Genomic DNA, 20,733 nt, shown 5'->3' with positions numbered 1-20,733 from the left:
ATTATTTGCCCCATTCCGATAAAGTTTGTAGAAATTACAGCGAAAATACGTTTTTCGCCATTTTCAAAACTGACTTAAAACCGTAAAGAATTGTGAGAAACAATATATACAAAAAAGTTTCGCATTTGTTCAAGCTTTCGTACGCCATATCATTTGCTGCATTCGGACACACGGTTAAAAAATTAGCTCGAAAATACGAACTCGGTAGGACTTGGACCATTTTATAAATTACTCTTAAACCATTCAAAATTAGAAAAAAATTGTCAAGATGAAAAAGCAGCGCATCTTCATAAGCTTTCCAACACCGTATAATATGCCTCCATTGGATTAGCCGTTTAGAAATGACATCGAAAAAACGAACTCAGCTGTTCGGTTTACGAAATTTTATGTTTTTTCAAATTACTCTTTAACCATAAGGAATTAGAGAAAACTTTCAACATGTGGAAGGAGCGGGTTTGCAGCAGCTTTCCAACGCCATATTATATGCCTCATTCCGATAAACGGTTTAGAAATGCGATCGAAAATACGATTCACATTTTTTATGCGAAGAAAAAACGGTTTTCAAAACTGCTTTTAAACCGCTTATATTTTGCCAAAAATTTAAGTTGGGCCATGATACTGATGTCCATAGCTTTTTAACGATATATCACAAGCCCCATTTGGGCAATGTTGACGGAAGTTCAACCTAGTTCACAGGGAAGTTCAACGTACTAGTAGCGGGGCAGGTCAGATTGTGATCAGAATATTATTCTGATCCCGTGATCAAAATAGTGTTTATATATATATATATATATATTATGAGATTAAAGAGTTAAGAAAGAAAAATAGCAGTCCGCAAAGGAAAAGGAAAAGAAAAGGCTGGGACGCGTCGGTCTCGGTCACCGACCCGATCTGACCCCAAACGTACCCAAACCCCAGAGAACCCGCGGCGCGCTGAAATACGTAGCCCGGCCGCTTCTCCCCTCATCGTCTTCCTCCGCCGGGCCCTTTCCCTCGCCCGCGCCCTCCACATCGCCATCGGAGCCTTCCAGATCGAAGCCAGGGCAGGGCTCCCTCCCTCCGGCCCCGTCGGTACGTACCCGCCCGGCCGGATCCCACCCTCGATCACCTGTTCCCGTTGATTGCCCGTTCAAACTTTCGTCGGAGATCGGCTGACTTCCGTCCGCGCGCGCCCGCGCTCCGGTCCGGCGCCGGGGCACCCGAGATGCTCGCGGTGGAGTCTGTCGGGTGCTCTTCCCGGCGGCGCCAGCGACCAGTACCGCCGGCCCGTCTGTTGTTGATTGCTCGAATTGCTCACCCGATGGACGCGAGCGCGTTGGTTAATTCAAATCCGCTGCCGTACGTGCACCGTGCAGTGGGGTTTCATGTTTGAAATTCCTCTTTGCCTTTTCCATCTATCTGGAGATTCCTAGACGATGAGTGCCTATATATGCCTGCCTGCTTAATTAGAGGTTCTTGTTTCTAAGCACAAGATTGTGCGTGTTGGTTAATGGAGATTAGGCTGTTGCACATTTTAGCACTGCTTGTATACAACTTGCTTGGGTGGTTTCTAAGACGGCCATCGATATATATATATATATATATATATGAGGTGCCGACTCTCATGTCAGCAGTACCTCTAGATGTTTTAGGGATTCTTGTTTCAAGCTGACGATCTGCGTGTCGATTAATGGAAATTAACTTGTTACACACTTTAGCACTTGTAATACACTTGGTCGGAGGATCCCTATGCCGGCCTAGCGACCGTGAGTCTTCTAAATCGACGATCGTGGGCATTGATTTAGTGGGAATTAATTTAGGTTTTGGCTAATTGCACATTTTATTTACAGTTGTGTCAGATAGTAGCAAGTCAGCTTACAAATAGCACTTACTTTTTTATGTACTGTCTACGCCACTTCACAAGATGTTCTCTGTGTATAGGAATAGAAATGGGAACACCGTAAAAAGGGAAAATACAGTATAATAGATTTTCGTAGTCTCAAAGTTCAGATATGCCATCACTTGACACATATTCGTTTGTGATGAGCAGGTGTTGTTTGAGTATTAATTTGCAGGACTGATCGTCAGAGCTAGCAGCAGTGAAAGTAAATGGCGTCTTCCGATGAAGCTGGCGACGACAATTACGGATACAAAAGGGGGAAAAAAGAATACATGTTGGAGACCGTGCAATGCTTGCTATTTGCTAGAGACAACCTCCCCAGCGACGTGTACCGCAAGTTCGTCAAGGCCATGACCAAGGTTTGGAAAAACTGGTATGTATGTTCTGAATAAGTTGTCTCTATCAGATGTCGGTATGGTTTCCTTGTTGATTGCATTCATACAATTCCCAACTGCAGTGCTGACCCGGATGGTGAAATAAGGAACATCTGCCCTGAAAACTGCATAGAGACGGCGTTGAAGCTATTTCAGGGTTGGGCTACAGTTAAACAGAGCTTCCTTAACTTCACTGAAGGCCGTAGCCCCGTCCAAGGCAATGGCATTGTCGATGCTGATGTCGAAGCCGTTGTTGTCAACCCCTTGCTACAGAAACCAATAGATTTTCTTTCCAGACTGAAGGTGCTGAAAAAAACATCTCATGGTTGCTCCTTCTGTTCGCCTGTTGATGCTAACTTGATCTTTGATTACTTAATGACTGCAGGCATGCCCTAACATGAGCGCCGATCATTATGCCGCTTTTTTGAAAATCATGCAAGATTATTTCAGGGACAGGACCATGACCCCTCGAAAAGTTTACAAGAAGGTACTTGCTAGTTCTTCAGAAACTGTATACTAAGTAATTCTTCAGTAATTTCTCTGTAGAAGATTGGAAAGACCAGGGTGTCTGATTCATAATTCCTTGTCTTCGTAGGTGAGGAGATGCATGCGTGACTGTCCTGAGTTGTTGGAAGAGTTTGTGGATAATTTTCTCCCTGCAGACCTGAAGGTACCTTTTCTCATCAAGGTGGCATCATTCAGTTTATTATGAACTCATCTGACATGATTGTCTCCTCGGTTATCCTTTGCAGGCCTTTGTAAAGGTTAAAGCAAATGATAATCACCGCTCGGGTGGTATCCATATGAAAGAAGGTTTTTCAACCCTTCCTGCTCTGAATGCAAACAGTCCCTAGGTTCCTTGTTTCAGGATTCACCTATGATAACTAAATGCAAATATTTATCCCCTTTTCTTATTAATTACTCCCCAAAATCTTGTTTGCCTTCCATGGTTCAACCTGTTTTTCTTAAGTGCATCCTAGCTACTAACCAACACATCAGTGTCGCCATTGCCATGTCTGACCTTCGTAGATGAAATAACAATTAGCAAACTGCAGTTCTGCAGCAGGATCGGTAACTTCATATATGTATTCATCTCTGATAGGTTACGGAGAATTGTCTCACGCCGAAGAGGATGAGGAAGACAAGGTTAAACCCTTGCCAGACTGGAATTCCTCAAAAGCTCAGGAATTGCCCCCAGAAGTTGATCCCAAGAAGCTCGAACGAGCTTGCACTCCTAGCTATTACCTGCTGCCAGATAATGTAAATTCCTACAAACCCATGTGTTTCCTGAAAATTACTACTGGACTAATCCAAAACATACTCGTTCTTGATCACAGTTAACTCTTCATTCAAGTTATTGGACCAATCTGGGGAGGTCTATTCTCAACGATACTTTGGTTTGTTCTGTATCTGGGATGGAAAGCTCTAAGCACAAAACTATAAATGGTTATGAGACAAACATTTTCTACTGTGAAGAAGACATGTATGTACCCAGTGGCTAATTTGTTTTGCTCTTCAGTCTTTGTTATATTCGTTCAGCTATCAGGAAGAGTGGTTTTCATAATGCCCTTTTTCTTTTTAAGGTTTGAGAGTGACATGCTATTACACCGGTTTCGTGCGACTGCTGACCTTATTGCCAATCTCCAAACTCGTGCTGGCAGCCATTTGAAGATAAGCGAGCATTTAACTCGTAAGAATGATACACTGGCCTTAATATATATTTAGAAGGATGAGCCTCTTTATTCAGTTAATAAACTTTTTTTTTCTTGTTCAAAGCTCTACACCGGAGGTGCATTGAAAAACTATATGATGATGATCTTGATCTTGATGATCTGTTGGAGAGTCCGAATACTAGTTCTGTTCTTGCTGTTCTACTTTCTCGTTTAAAGCAGAAGGTAGAAGATTTATCGGAGGCGCGCTCATATTTGCATAAGGCGCACTCACAAGTTATTGCCAAAAATTACTACAGATCGCTTGATCATCGTGGCCTCTCTTTCAAACAATTGGATGCAAAGAGGATGAGCCAAAAAGGTATTTTTCAATTTTCTCCCTGTCCCATAATTTAAATAGTAGTATTAGGCACTGCTGGACCTAGATCCTGCATTGAGCCATGTACTCAACAAAGTCTTCCCATTTTTTTTGTTCTGAGTCATTTTCATACATGTCTCCCTTTCAGCATTGCTGGCGGAAGCAAATGAGATCAATAAAAAGAATTTGAAAGCTAGAGATAAAAATGCTGATACAGACATGTCGAATGCTGGAGATAAATATGCTGCTGATACAGCCATGTCGAATGCTGGAGATAAATATGCTGATACAGACACGTCGAATGCTGGAGATAAATATGCTGATACAGACATGCACAAGGACATAAGCAGTATACTATCCGCTGCATGTGCCTCTGAAGAGAAGCAGGTGATGAATTGGGCGAAAATAGTACATCCATTTCTTTCTGCTCATTGTCTATGGCCTTCATCTAAGGAAACTGTAGCTCCCGCAAAAGCTTGTGAACATTGCCGCACCAGCAAAGATTTTCTCAGTAGCATACCTGATGCTTTGCCTGCCACTAAGCTTTCTTCATCTTCCAAGGTATAGCATTCTGTATTTCTGATTCTCTTGTTCCAAAAATAATAATCTCTAACTTTGAAGAAATTGCTTAGTATCCAAGGTCGAGTAAAACTAACTTGCATGCTGACGATTTTCATTTCAGAGAGGGGAATTCCTAAAGAAAAATTCTAACGACTTGAGCTCTTCACACGATGGTTTTGGCCAAGACATTGATCAGGAGAGTGATTTAATGCCCGAACCAGAAATCATTGAGTCGGATGTCATGCTTGGTGCCAGAAAAGAACCAGTAAGTTGTGATGTTGGCACTTCCGGTATAGATGGGTTGAGCTCTGGTTGTCGTATAATCGATACTTCTGAACCTAGTACTCGTGACCATGGAAACAAACATGAGAAGCAGCATGAATCAAGTCAACACTCCAGAACATCAGCTAAACTGCGTGGTGTGAAAGGAGGCACTTGTTGTTTTCTCATTGTGCTTCGCAGGCTTTACCAGGTGTTCATCTTGAGCTCTCTGCTTTTGTTTTAGAAGTTGTTTGTTGGAACTCAACAGACCTTAGTTTTCTTTTGCACCTATTGTGATATGTTTTTCCAAAAGAAGTTTATTTATTTTTCCTTGTATGGCAGATTTTATATGACAGACTACAAACTGCGAGAGGTTTATGCGCCGATGATCTATTATATGCAGAGTAACGTCCATGATGCTTACTTGTTCACGATCTAAGCAAAATTGCTCATTTTCTCACCATGTAAGAGTTTGTTTTAAAATCACAACTTCTTCATTGAATGTTGCAGGTTTAAGGATAAAATCATCAAGCTACATGCTCATTGTATTGATAATTCCAGTTTTGAAGACTTCTGCCTGCAATTTCTTGGGCCAAAGTCCGTTGAACTTTTTACTCTGGATATAGTGATAAACCGAGTTATCAAGCAGGTAATCTAAATCTAGTATGAGATAATGACCGTGAATTCTGACCTACTTATCTTTCTTTTGTGGATCATTGTAAATCCGTTTAGTTGACACTGGAAAAAGTATCCGAAAATGGATAAGCAGTCTCAACCATTCGTCTCAGATACTTGGGCATGCATAATTGATAATCCTGCTATTTTGGCTTACTTGCAGTTGTGCATAATTTATTCAAGAGATCAAGACAACTCGCTCTTTCAATTCCTTGAGAACTTTGGAAGACCAGTTCTACCCAAACTTGTGTCCCGGCATCAAAATGTAATCCTGTGATCATTGTTCCATTTTGTTTCTAACCCCGCCTCATGTTGCATGTTAGATGCTGTTTCAGCATGAAGTGCATTTTAGTTCTGTTTCATACTATTACTGATGCATGTGTTTTATGCCTTGTTCAGTTTCCCAACAATCCATCAAATGTTTTACCGAAGTATGATCAAGAGGAGCAAGAGAAAGCTCTTGCCGATACCGAAAAACTTCCGCGCCATTTTGAGAGAAGGTAGTGATTCCCTAAAATGGACAATATATAAATCATACGCACTGTTTTTAGCTTGTTTTCAGTATTCTAACAAATGCATATTTTTTCTAGGAAAAAACGCAAGTTGGAGAACAGTGCAACGATTTCCTCAGCTTGGAGTTCCTCCCAGCTTGGAGCAGTGACTGAAACTCATGGTTGAATGTTATACCTTGGTGTATTGTACATGCTAGATGTGATTATTCGAAATATTGTTACAACTAAATAGAGAAATATAATTTTGTTTGTTACAAGGAACTACTCTGATCCCATGAATTTAGTTAGAAAACAAAAGTCATAATGTGCGTTGGTAAGCGCAGATAACTATTCTGTTCTAATCGCATGCAATTGATGTTATTTTTGTGAAAAAAATAGTATGCAGTTCAATTCTATTCTTTTCGCATAATGCATTTGAAACTTCTAATCCATTGTATGCCTCCTACCCTCCTTTTATATTGTCATTTTACCAGTGATGCTTGTTACTTGTTTTCAGTTGTTCTTTTTTTTTATCTGATGTATCTTACTTATTTTCTGTTTGAATTTGTAGGCTGTTATTCGTTTTAACTGTAATGGTATATAAAGAAAATGGAAATTGAAATTGTGAATAGGTTATTTTGAGTTCTTGCTTATTCTCACCATTATGGAAAATGTAAGATAAAATTTGCAAAGAGATCACCAAGTTATTAGATACATTATTACTGTATAAATACAGTTTTTAACCTAACGATGTCATGGTCGCTGGGTATAGTCAGGGAGGGGTTTCTTGATCTTGAACCATCATGAACTTATCTTAAGAGTACCTCTCGTTGAAGTTCTTGTCTTCTTGACCATGAGTCCAATTTTGCATTAATAACACGTGAAGTCTAACCAAATGGTTGGATGGGGACTTGAGCTAGACATCTGCAGTGGATTAGATGATGTTGAGACATATACAAATAACAAAAAAAAATATTGGATGATGTGGCTGCTTGAGAGTGCGTGCAAAAAATAGTTAATGGTTATTTGTCGTAGCTAGGTTTCATGCATGAAGAGTTAGTAGAAGCATGGGCACGAATAGTTAGTGGGAAATCATTTTTATATGATGGACCGACCTGATGATGTGGATAGGCTGCATGTAAGATAAATAAGATAGTGAAGATGAATTTCTTTGATATATATAGGATGCCCTTTTGTGCAGTTACCATTCAGTCAAAGGGTTTTGACCGTCCACGAGACGTTTTATGGATGTTTGTATCCCTCTCTATTTTCTGGGTTGTTGCTGACATGTCCCTTATACTAAGTGGGACCCACCTTGGAAAGAAAAGAAAGAAAGAAAACTATCTCCCACCCCTGTCCATGTATCACTTACACGTGGACCCTAACAAAGAAAAAGGAAAAAAAATTATCGTCCCTCCCCGTCTCTCTCTCACCGATAGCAGTCTCGGCGGAATGAGGTGTAGTGTGGCTATGATCCTTTCCTATCATTCCTTCTCCATGTGACGTCGACATCGCGCACATTCACCGCCGCGGCATCTCAGCCACTCACTCGTGCACGCATAAGCTGCATCTCCTGTCTCCATCCTCTCCATCTCCGGCAATGCTCCCCTTCGCCCAGTCTCCTATGGTACAGCCCAAATATACTTTCCCTTGGCTTCCTAGTCGGCCCTTGATGCTTATAAACCTTCTACATCCCTCGTCCCAGAGCATTTAATCACTGAGGCGTCGTTCATGCAAATAGCACACTCTGCCGCCCGCTATGGAGGACAATGTCGTTGTGGCTGTGCTCCTCTAAATGGAAGAGAAAGCGGTGGAACACTGATGGGCGACCCAACGGCTCCTGTACGGCCAGCAGTCTCGGGCGACGGGGGCGGCGATTCCGCGCTTGTCTCTGCCTCCGGCGGCCCTAGCGGCGTTGCTCAGGCCCCGGAGCGGGACAGAGCGGTGGCGGCTCCGGCGGAGTTCAGGAGGACGGCCGGCATCTCCCTGAGAGTGGCCCGGGGGTCGGGGAGCCGCTTTTGGGCTCTGGCAGAGGAGATTTCCGACAACGAGGAGGAAAATGAGGTGTGCGCTGAGCCGGATCCTGCGGCAGGCGTGCGTGCGGCCTGCTCCATTGGGGAGTTTGTGGCGCGCGCGGAGGAGCTCGGGGGTTCCTTCAAGGCCGGGCGCCGGCGTGCTTTTGCGCCCGGTGGTCGTGGCTCACGACGGCTTTCTCTGGCTGCGGCAAGAGCGCCGCGCGCCTCTCCGACGCGTGAAGGGCGTGGTTGTCCTGGTGCGGACGCCGCGGGGCTGTCCCTCAGACCTTCGCCGCCCATGCCCTGCGGTGGCGGCGGCGGCGCGAAGGCGGCGACGCCGACGGGTTCGGGGTCGCCTCTCTCTAGGGTTGGGGACAAAGCGCCAAGTGGTGGGCTGGGCCGGCCTGCTGAGGTGTCTGGCGGGCCTCCTGCGGGGCCGCCACGTCTGCTGGCCCAGCCAAGGGGTACGTATGTGCCAGGGTCGCAGGGGGCCTCGCCCGTGCCCGTGGCCCAGTCCGGCCCGGGAGTGCAAGGCCTGCCAACGCCGGCCCACACCGCGCAGCCATATAAATGGCTTTGGCTCCCCCGTGCAACCCTAGACATCACACTAGGGTTTCCTGCCTCCAATTCGGAGGTGCGGCGATTCGGTCACTCCGCTCGCTTCCTCCACCCCACTCCACCTCCCCCACCCTTACTTCGTTCCTTCGCCGAAGTGGTGTCCATGGGCTCCAAGCCCGACCGCCGAGGGGAGAAACCACCCATGGAGCCGCCACGGGACCGCACCCGTGGGCGCGCCGACGACGAGGGCGGTTGGGGGCCGCCGCCCGCATGGTGGCTCAAGGAGCAGGAACGGAAGAAGAAGAAAAAGGAAGAATACAGGAAGAAAGGCCTCGAGATCAAGCGCAAGGGGCAGTTGGCAGCTCAGGGCGGCGACCGCGCCGGCGACTCGCTCGCGAAGAAGCAGTAGTCCAAGCCTGCGGGGGCGGCGGCTACCAAGCCTCCCCTCCCGCCCAGATCTGAGGCGCCGGGCTCGTCCAAGGGCACGCAGGAGGAGCCGATCCCAGTCGAAGATGCGGGTGGCCCAGAGTGCTTCAAGTGCGGCCGCACATGCCATTTCCAGAGCCTGTGCACCTTCCAGCCGCTTTGTGTGGTGTGCAGCAAGGAGGGGCACACCTCGGAGCAGTGCCCATCCCGCGGCAAGCCTCTGCTTCTCCAGACCATGGGCCACGCCATTGCCGGCAAGGGATTCTTCTGCCTCCAGTTTCCAGTCGACGCGCGGGAGGAGGCCCCAGTCCAGCTGGGGGCCAACACGGCGGTGCTCTCCATGCCTTCCGGAGCGCTCTCCCTTCAGATCCTCGAGGCGGAGCTGCAACATCTCTTTGAGGGCGAGTGGGATTGGCAGATCTCCCCTCTCGAAGGCGGGGCCTTCTCGGTGGTCTTCCCAGATCCAGCAATGCTTCGGATGGCCACTAGGAGCGGCAAGCTCTTCCTGTCCCTCAACGATCTCATGGTGGACATACGCAACGCGGTCCTCGACGCGCCCAAGGGGATGGAGATGCCAGAGGTGTGGGTCAAGTTAGGTGGGATTCCCCCCAAGCATCGGTGCTCAGAAAGGCTCATGGCGGCGACCATCATGCTCGGCCGCCCTCTGCTGGTCGATGAGGAATCTCTGCTCCGCCCAGGGCCGGTCCGCATGCACTTTGCTTGCCGCAATCCTCGCAAGCTTCGCGAGTCAGTCCAGATCTGGTTCAACAATGAAGGCTACAACATTTCCATCGACCCGGAGATCCCCCCGGAGCAGCCCGCGGCGCCCGCCCCCCCCCCCCCCCCCCCCCCCCCTCACGGCAAGGGCCCGGACGGGAAGGGCCGCGACGGCGACAAGGATGGCGACAAGGAGCCTGACGCAAGCATGGAGGACAACTCCATCGACACGGCGGCGTGGGACAAGCTGGGCATCACCGACATCGGCGGGGCGCGGGCTTGCGAGCTGCAGCCCCAGGTGGAGAATTCTCTGGCGGGAGGGTCGTCGGAGATGGAGCTCTCCATCCCGAACCAGTACGGCTCCAATATGGGCTCGGTCACGTCTCCTCCGGTGCGGATGGAGGCAGCGATGGATTCTTTGCTGCTGGCGGAGCCGACGGGCAATTCCCCTGCGGCGTCTGCGGACCCGAAGCTCTTGACTCCCCCCTCGCGTTCTCCTTCCCAAGGTGGTCGCAGCGGCAGCAAGATTGGCGCGACGAAGCAGATCAAGAAGGTGGCGGTGCGCAAGGTGACCGTGGAGGCTGGGCGTGCAACGGAGAGTTTGGGGGCGTAGGCGACGCCGCGTCAGGCGGTGATGGCGCTGGCCGTGCCTGCCTCCGCTACAGTCGCGCTGGAGACGCCCATGACGGCGCCCGTCCCGAAGGCCAAGCGCTCCAAGGCGGTGGTGGACGGGCAGGCGGCCCCGTGCGGGCCAGTGCGCGTGCTAAGGGCGCCAAGGGCAACTTGTCGTCGCTTCAACGCGCCCAACTCCTCCAAGCACAGAAAAATCTGGAAATCTCAGGTAATCCCATGCCCCTCTTTACGATTCTTGACTCCTTTTCGGACGAGCATTTGAGCGAGGTTTTGGGGGAGAGTGGGGTGGAACCAACGGGAGGAGGTGAGATGAGCGAGCTTATCTCGTTGATTCGCGCAAAGGAATTGGCGCAACCGGCGCTAGCAGCGGTGGCTGTGCAACATGCGGATCGTTTGGCACTGGAGGTTGAGGCCTCGACAGCGCTAACGACCCGGCCCGGCGAGGAGACAGCACAGGGGTTGATGCTCCTCCCTCGCCTCGCCGCGGCAGGGCGAGATGTGTGGCCAAGGCGATCACATCCAGGGGGGTGCGCCTGCGCAATCGTGTCGTATAGATGCGTGCACTCCTATGGAATATTCGTGGCTTCGGCCACTCGGGTCGGCGCACCCAACTAAGGGAGTACATTAGGAAAGAAACGATAGATATCGTAGGGCTCCAGGAAACGATCAAGTCTGAGTTCAGACATCAAGATATCTTAGCGATTGATCCCTTAGAGCGTTTCGCTTGGTATCATAGTACGGCCAACGGCCACTCGGGTGGCATGTTGCTTGGCCTAAGCACTGCCACGTACGAGGTGCTGCACTAGGAGAGTGGCACCTTTTTCATTGCGGCCAAGTTCCGCGTGCGAGCGTCGCTTCGCGAGCTCGCGATCGTGCAAGTCTACGGACCTGCAGATCATTCACGTTCGGCTGCGTTCCTAGGAGAACTTGAAGCCAATGTGATGGCCTTTTCGGCTGCTCAGATCCCGCTAATGGTGGGGGGAGATTTCAATCTAATCCGTTCAGGGGCGGACAAAAACAACGACAACATCAACTGGCCAAGGGTGGCCATGTTCAACAATTCGATCGCATCTATGGCACTTAGGGAAGTGACTAGATCAGGGGCAAGATACACTTGGACTAACAAGCAACTAGCCCCAGTGCGATCCGTGCTGGATCGAGCTTTCATGTCTCCGGACTGGGAAGTTCTGTTCCCCTTGTGCTCACTCCTTGCTGAAACAAGGATTGGGTCGGACCATGTTCCGCTAATCTTGTCTTCTGGGGAGGATAGAGTGTGTCGCAGCCCGCGTTTCTACTTTAAAACAACATGGTTCGAGGTACCGAATTTTGACACCATCTTCAGGGAGAGGTGGCAGAGATGTGTCCAACTCACAGGCCAGCAACGAGGCCCTTTGGAGTTCTGGACTGTGGTAGGGGCCGCCTGCGTGCAAGCCTTAAGGGGTGGGGCGCGAACCAGGGTCGCGACGATAAGATCCTGAGGGAAAGGCTCATTGAAGAGATAGCTCATCTCGACGGTCAGGCGGACACGCACCCTTTCTCTGAGCAAGAATGGGCGCGGCGATATGCCCTAGAGGGGCAAGTCGAAGCTCTGTTTCGTGCCGAGGAGGAATACTGGAGGCGTAGGGGAGGCCTCAAGTGGACGCTCAAGGGTGATGCGAACACGAAGTACTTCCACGCGTACGCGAATGGCCGCCGCAGGAAATGTTCGATTCTCAGGTTGCAGACGGAGCAGGGGCTCCTTCTTCAACAATCGGAGATTTCCCGTCACATCTACGACTTTTATATAGGTCTGATGGGGACGGAGGAGGCCCAGCGAGCACGTTTGCGTGCGGATGTTTGGCTTCCTTCTCAACGGGTGCTCGATAGCGGAAACGAGGGGCTGGAGCTCGCTTTCCTACCGGAGGAGATTGACAACGCACTCCAGGGCATGAAATCCGACACGGCCCCGGGGCCGGACGGGTGGCCGGTGTCAATGTTCAAACATTTTTGGCCTTTGCTGCGCGAACCCATTTTCGAGGTGTGCAATGGCTTCATGCAAAGTTTTGTCGACATAGCGCGGCTCAATTTCGGTGTGCTGTCGCTAATTCCGAAAGTACCTGGTGCGGACAACATTCGCTAGTACAGACCCATTGCGCTCATTAACATACCTTTCAAAATATGTGCTAAAGGCTGCGCTACTCGACTCACACCGATCGCCCATCGTACCATTAGTCGTGCGCAATCGGCATTCATCCGCGGTAGGAATATTTTGGAGGGACCGTTAGCCTTACAAGAGACCCTCCACGAGCTCAAACGCACGCCAGAACCTGCGATCCTTCTCAAGTTAGATTTCGAGAAGGCTTACGACCGCGTTAATTGGGATTTTCTCTGATAAATCCTTAATAGCCGAGGCTTCTCATCGGCGTGGGTGCATCGAGTCATGCAATTGGTCTCCGGGGGCCAAACTGCGGTCTCGGTAAATGGAGAAGTAGGGAACTTCTTCAGGAACAAGCGTGGCTTACGCCAAGGTGATCCCATGTCACCGATCTTGTTCAACTTTGTCGCGGATGCGCTGGTAGCAATGTTGCGGAAAGCGGTGGAAGCCGGGCACATCAAAGGGGTGTTCGGACACGTCATCCCAGGGGGGGTATCACATTTGCAATATGCGGACGATACGCTATTGCTATTTCAGCCGGACCTCCACAGCGTGGCCACAGTTAAAGCCCTGCTTATAAGCTTCGAACTCATGTCGGGCCTTAAAATCAATTTTCACAAGTGTGAAGTGATGCCCATGTGCATGGACGAGCAGGAAGGTAGACGCATCGCGGATCTACTGAACTATAAACTAGGCAAACTCCCGTTTACATATTTGGGCCTCCCGTTGGACGCCAAGCGCGTCTCGATAGAGGGGTGGGCTCCGCTCTGGACTAAGGTGGGCGGGCGGGTTTGCCCGTGGAGGGGTAAGTTTATGTCCTCTGCCGCTAGGCTGGTGCTCATGAATGCGAGCCTCTCCTCGCTCCCGCAATTTGCCATGGGACTTTTCCTTCTGGCCGAAGGGGTGCATGCCAAGATGGATACACCCCGGTCCCGTTTCTTTTGGGAAGGATCGGGACCCAAGCGCAAGTACCACATGGTTAGGTGGGACACGTTTGCCGTCCCAAAGCCCAGGGAGGGCTAGGGATCACGAATACTAGAATCCTCAATATCGCGCTGATGTGTAAGTGGATTTGGAAACTCTCGCAGGGGGCGACAGGTCTGTGGATAGACCTGTTGCGTGCAAAGTACTTCCCCTCCGGGAATTTTTTCGAAGGAGTGGCGAGGGGCTCTCCTTTCTGGAACGACCTGCAAGCGGTCCGGCTGGCTTTCGCTATGGGGGCCAAGTTCGGCATTGGCAATGGGCGTTCGGCCCACTTTTGGTTAGACCATTGGGTAGGAACCCGGCCTCTATGGCAAGACTTCCAGGACCTCTACAGCCTGGCGGTCAATCCGGAGCAGCACGTTGCCACGGCACTTGCCTCCTCCTCCTCCCCCCTCCCCCGCGATCTACTTCAAACGGGAGCTAACGGGAACAGAACAAGCTCACCTCACGGTTTTGCTTGCTCTTATCGCGCCGGTCGCGCTTTCCTCGCACGAGGATACAGTGACTTGGTCTCTCACCCCATCCGGCAAGTTTTCCGTCAAGTCGTTGTACCGGAAACTCTGCCAGAGCCAGTCCTCCCAAGTGCCGAAAGGCTTATGGAATGCGCGACTCCCGCTTAAAATTAAGGTGTTTATTGGCAACTGTTTCGTAACAGATTGCCCACCTCGGGCAATGTTGCTAAACGCAATGGCCCGTCGTCCGGCCTTTGTGCAATTTGCAGCGTCTCGAAAGACGCGAACCACGTGTTTTTTCGCTGTCCGTTAGCTCGTTTTGCTTGGAGTGTGGTTCACACCGCAGCCAACTGAAGGAAATATGCCCTAGAGGCAATAATAAAGTTATTATTTATTTCCTTATAATCATGATAAATGTTTATTATTCATGCTAGAATTGTATTAACTGGAAACATAATACATGTGTGAATACATAGACAAACAAAGTGTCACTAGTATACCTCTACTTGACTAGCTCATTAATCAAAGATGGTTATGTTTCCTAACCATGAACAATGAGTTGTTATTTGATTAATGAGGTCACATCATTAGTTGAATGATCTGATTGACATGACCCATTCCATTAGCTTAGCACCCGATCGTTTAGTATGTTGCTACTGCTTTTCTTCATGACTTATACATGTTCCTATGACTATGAGATTATGCAACTCCCGTTTGCCGGAGGAACACTTTGGGTGCTACCAAACGTCACAACGTAACTGGGTGATTATAAAGGAGCATTACAGGTGTCTCCAAAGGTAGATGTTGGGTTGGCGTATTTCGAGATTAGGATTTGTCACTCCGATTGTCGGAGAGGTATCTCTGGGCCCTCTCGGTAATACACATCACATAAGCCTTGCAAGCATCACAACTAATATGATAGTTGTGAGATGATGTATTACGGAACGAGTAAAGAGACTTGCCGGTAACGAGATTGAACTAGGTATTGGATACCGACGATCGAATCTCGGGCAAGTAACATACCGATGACAAAGGGAACAACGTATGTTGTTATGCGGTCTGACCGATAAAGATCTTCGTAGAATATGTAGGAGCCAATATGGGCATCCAGGTCCCGCTATTGGTTATTGACCGGAGACATGTCTCGGTCATGTCTACATTGTTCTCGAACCCGTAGGGTCCGCACGCTTAAGGTTACGATGACAGTTATATTATGAATTTATGCATTTTGATGTACCGAAGGTTGTTCGGAGTCCCGGATGTGATCATGGACATGACGAGGAGTCTCGAAATGGTCGAGACGTAAAGATTGATATATTGGAAGCCTATGTTTGGACATCGGAAGTGTTCCGGGTGAAATCGGGATTTTACCGGGTTACCGGGAGGTTACCGGAACCCCCCGGGAGCCATATGGGCCTTCATGGGCCTTAGTGGAAAGGTGAAAGGGCTGCCCACAAGGGCTGCGCGCCTCCCCCCTTCCCCTAGTCCTATTAGGACTAGGAGAGGTGGCCGGCCACCCTTCCCCCTCTTTCCCACTTGGGGAATCCTAGTTGGAATAGGATTGGAGGGGAGTCCTACTCCCGGAAGGAGTGGGACTCCTCCTGCGCCTCTCTCTCTTGGCCGGCGCCCCCTCCCCCCTTGGCTCCTTTATATACTGAGGTAGAGACACCCCAAAGACACACAAGTTGATCCACGTGATCTATTCCTTAGCCGTGTGCGGTGCCCCCTGCCACCATATACCTCGATAATACTGTAGCGGAGTTTAGGCGAAGCCCTGCTACTGTAGTACATCAAGATCGTCACCACGCCGTCGTGCTGACGGAACTCTTCCCCGACACTTTGCTGGATCGGAGTCCGGGGATCATCATCGAGCTGAACGTGTGCTCGAACTCGGAGGTGCCGTAGTTTCGGTGCTTGATTGGTTAGATCGTGAAGACGTACGACTACTTCCTCTACGTCGTGTCAGTGCTTCCGCAGTCGGTCTGCGTTGGGTACGTAGACAGCACTCTCCCCCTCGTTGCTACGCATCACATGATCTTGCGTGTGCGTAGGAAATTTTTTGAAATTACTACGTTCCCCATCACCAACACCACATGGAACCCGGGCTCGACCGCCGATCTTGTGGCCATTGTAGACTCGGCTCATGGTGGCAACAAACGCGTTCTTTGGAGCTGTGTGGGCGCGCTGGCCTGGGCCCTCTGGCTCACGAGGAACAAACTTGCGATCGAGAGAATCTTCCCATCCCACCCTGCTAATATCATATACAAATGCAACCTTTTCCTGCAGCAGTGGAGTCCGTTGGCGAGGCGCAACGATGCTGATAAACTTCAACATGCACAAGAACGTCTTCGTCAAGTCTACATGATGGCTAGGGAGCCACCCGCCTCTTCTTCGACTTGAAGTGGCCCTTTTGGATGGCGCACGAGCAAGCCTGCGTGCTCTAAGCTCAGGCTGCGAGCCATGTAATCATTTATGCTTGCGCAGTGCTGCTTTTGGCCTGCCCGATAACTCTTCAGACTTTGCGCTGTCTTTGGCCGGAGCCTCCGTGCTCGTATTTGTAATCTCAGATCCTGTCAGTCACGCTGCCTAGTTGTGGGCTTTATTAATTTAAAGCCGGACGCGTCCAGCGTTTTTGTTCTAAAAAAAACTGTGCTCCTCTGCTCCTTTGAGTCTGTCCTTGACTTCCTTGGGACTTGGGAGCACTCAGATGTTTTGCCCCTTTTCTTGATCATCCCCGTTCCCCGCAGCTCTCCCAGCCGCAACCATGAGAGCTCGTCGTTGTCGTGGTCTCTGAATGCCACACGGCCTGCTATCTCGCCGGTTGAGCTTGCTGTGGCCCTAGGGATCTCATGCGCCCCTCCTATCCTACTCGACGCATCCTCTGCGCCATCCAATGCGTCGTCGGCGTGCCGGCGCACTCGCAGAGTTAAGACTCGGTTGTTTGGGACTTGTCAATGGCCTTGGAAAATTATATTAGGATAAACTCTTGCAAGTCTTGTGCACGATGGTCCAAGCTTTGGTTCTCTCCTCCGGCATACTTGTCATCCACTACAACCATTTGCTCATCGAGGGTGCAGCGAGACTGTCAGATGAACGCTGCTCTACGTATATGAGCTAAAACAATGAGCCATGGTCGTCCCTTGCCCCCATACAACATCAAGGGTGTTGTCCCCTCATCAAAATATACGGATCAACATTCGCATACTACCTAAAATGCCACTGCTACCAACTTTGGAGGCAATTCTGCCACCTAGCCATTGCTTGGCATAGTTGTGCTGCTTAGAGTATCTTCCATAGATGATCTAAATTTTGGCGGTCCAAAACCAGAGATGTAAAATTTGAACCGCCAAAAATGCATTTTGAAGCTTCGGAAAACGCTCAATTCCAATAGATGGTCCAAAAGAGCAACTCCAATGAATGATCCAAATCAAAGATGTAAAAATTTGAAAACGGGCGCGTGGCTGCTGCCAGCCACTGTTCAGCCACGGTTTTGCATTGAAATAGCATCAAAAATTTAAAAATAAAGTGCATCATCATAGTTTCAACCAAAAGTGCATCATATTTTCATATTTGAACCGTCCATTGAAGATGCTCTTAACAATGGAGTTTGCAGCGATGAATACCTTGACCTTGAACCCGCATACATTGAGCTTGAAGATGACGATGTCGTTAGATACCACTCGATGCCTCCGACAGAGTTCCTTCCAGTCCGCCCAACACCACCTCGCCGCTGAGTTCGGGGACCTGTGCACAGGTCTCGCACCGCCGGCAGGCAGCGACCGGTATGCAACGAGGAAGGGCCAGGCGAAGGCAGGGTCTTCCGGAATAATGCCTTTGGGACCACGAGCATGGAAAAGTCCTCGTCGTCCATCTGTATGTAGAACCGGCTGGGCATTGTTTTTTCAGTTTCGCCTTGTGCCCCAGCTTTGGCTGCGGCCATGCCTATGCAAAAGTAGACCCAACATCTCCTTCCTTCTAGGAACCTTGTGCTTCTGTGCCCGCAAATTTATCGGGAGAACGTCCTCGATGCCGGGCGGCATCCTATTCGATCTTTATTTACCTCATCGATCCAGCACAAGTTAGTAAGTGTATAATGTAAACTACACAATCATCAAAATCGTACATTGATAGCATCATGGACACGAGAGCTAGTCTAAGGGAATGAACAATCGAGGTGTGAGCATTTGGCTCCATGTGTTGCTGTACACATGCACGTTGCAACATAAGCAAGAAGACATTGTTCTACGGATGCAAAATGACGGCACGATAAAGCATGGTGTATGTTATAGACAGTTTAGTCTACACAAGATCTACCAATATAGCCCACGCCCCCATTACCGGGTGGATCCAGCCCCCCTCCTCCTCCTCCCGCCTCTCCGTGCCGTCATATTGGCCACCACCGAGGATCCAACGTCCCTCTCTTCAGTCTTATCCGTCATCGAGATCCGCAATGCCCTGTGCCACCCGAGGAGCTCCACCGGCTTCCATGGCATTCGTTCGCCGGTGGCAATCCGGCCATTTCTCAGCCAAGATCGCACACGAGGGTGATGGCTTGGCACGTGGGACGAGTCAGAGGTTGTCGCCCAATGTAGGGCTTGTGTTGGAGCAAAACGGTGCCCTAATTTGCGTCACCCGCTGGAGCAAAAATGTTTTAGGTGATGCAAAACTACTCCCTCCGTTTGGAATTATTTATCGCGAAAATGAATGTATCTAGATGTATTTTAGTTCTAGATACATTCATATCCGAGCCAAGTAATTTCAAACGGTGGAAGTAGCTTCTTGTGTGTCCAAAGCTGCAGAGATGCTCTAAAGAGTCTGACGCCTCGGTCACCCCGACCCGACCCGGTCTGACCCCAACCAAACCCCAAACCCCAACCCCACCCCGCGGCGCGCTCAAACCCCCTTTCTCCCTCCATCTCCCGGCGCCCCATTCCCTCCGCCGCGTCCTCGCCGTCGGACGCTAATTCCCTTCGTCCTCGCTCGATCCCGACCCACCAGGCCCGTCGGTACGTGCCCACCGATCGACCCCGCGCTCGATCCCGATCCCGAGCCCACCCTCGGTTACCTGGTCTATTGATTGCCGGTTGAAGATCGCGACGGAGATCAGCCGACTCCCAGCGGACGGACGGACCCATGCGCTCGCGCCGACCCGGATCCGTCGCCGGCCGGGACACCAGTGCAGCCGGCGGCACTGGCGGTGGGGTTTTGGCGCTCCAACAGGCGGCGCCGGCGACCAGTGCCGCCGGCCTGTGGATTGTTTGCTTGCTCGATTATATCGTGTTAGGTTGCGCCCGCTGCTTGTCCCGCGGGACGCGAGCAGGCCGATTCGTTCGAATCCGCAGCGACCCTTGCCGTACGCACACACGTGCTGCAACGGGTTTAATTCCATTTCCTGTTTGCAATTCCCATCTCTTTCATAGCGGATTCCTTTTTCTGGAATTCTTCAGCCAATATATGATGTTTTAGTAATTCCTCCCTATTTCAAGCCAAAGATTATGCGCGCTGATTAGTGGAAATTAAGTTGTTTCCCATTTCAGCACTTGCGGCGACCACGACTCTTCGACGATCCTGCACATTGATTAGTGGAAATTGAGGTTTTGGCTAGTCGCGCATTTAGCACTTGCGGCGACCGCGAGTCTTCTAAGTCGATGATCGTGGGCATTGATTAGTGGAAATTGAGGTTTTGGCTAGTTGCACATTTTACAATCGTGTCAGATAATATCAAAATTAACTTAAAAATAGCACTTCCTCTTTTATTTCCCTTTTTATGTACTGTCTCTACCACTACACGAGATGTTTGTGTTTATAGGAATATAATTGCGAAACACACTAAACAAAGGGGAAACGCGGCAATATATAGATTTTGGTTGTCTCAAAATTGACACATGCCATTAATTGACGCATTTTTGTTTGTGACTTTCAGGTGTTGTCGTTTGCGTATTAATTTGCAGGGCTGATTACATACATCGTGTTAGCTTACCCCGTGGACGCGAGCAGGCTGATTAATTTGAATCCGCAGCAACCCTCGCCGTAGGCACGTGCTGCAATGGGTTTTCTTACTTTCCATGTTTGCAATTCCCATCGCTTTCATAGTTGATTCCCTTTTCTGGATTCTTTGGCCAATATATGATGTGCTGGTGCTCATGCGAGTACCTCTAGATTTTAGAGATTCCTCCTTATTTTCAAGCCAAAGATAATTATGCATGTCGATTAATGGAAATTAAGTTGTTGCACATTTTAGCAGTTGCGGCGATCGCGAGTCTTCTAAGTCGACGATCATGGGCATTGATTAGTGGAAAATGAGGTTTTGGATAGATGCACATTTTACAAAAAAACACTTCAAAATAGCACTTCCTCTTTTATTTCCCTTTTTATATACTGTCTACGGCACTACACAAGATGTTTGCGTGCATAGGAATATAATTGCGAAACACCCTAAAAAAGGGGAAATGCAGCAATATATAGATTTTGGTAGTCTCAGAATTCAGACATGACATTAATTGACGCATTTTCGTTTGTGACGTGCAGGTGTTGTCGTTTGCATA

The 20,733-nt window shown here is 49.4% G+C and overlaps 1 pseudogene; it reads left to right on the top strand.

Moving 5' to 3' along the window:
* The first annotated feature begins 2,043 nt into the window (after positions 1-2,043).
* LOC125540228 lies at positions 2,044-6,282 on the top strand (annotated as a pseudogene).
* Positions 6,283-20,733: the final 14,451 nt, after the last annotated feature.

This window comes from Triticum urartu, chromosome 1, assembly GCF_003073215.2.
Source record: "Triticum urartu cultivar G1812 chromosome 1, Tu2.1, whole genome shotgun sequence".
NCBI lineage: Eukaryota > Viridiplantae > Streptophyta > Magnoliopsida > Poales > Poaceae > Triticum > Triticum urartu.
The sequence above is the reverse complement of the archived record's forward strand: the minus strand, read 5'-3'. Positions and strand labels throughout refer to the sequence as shown.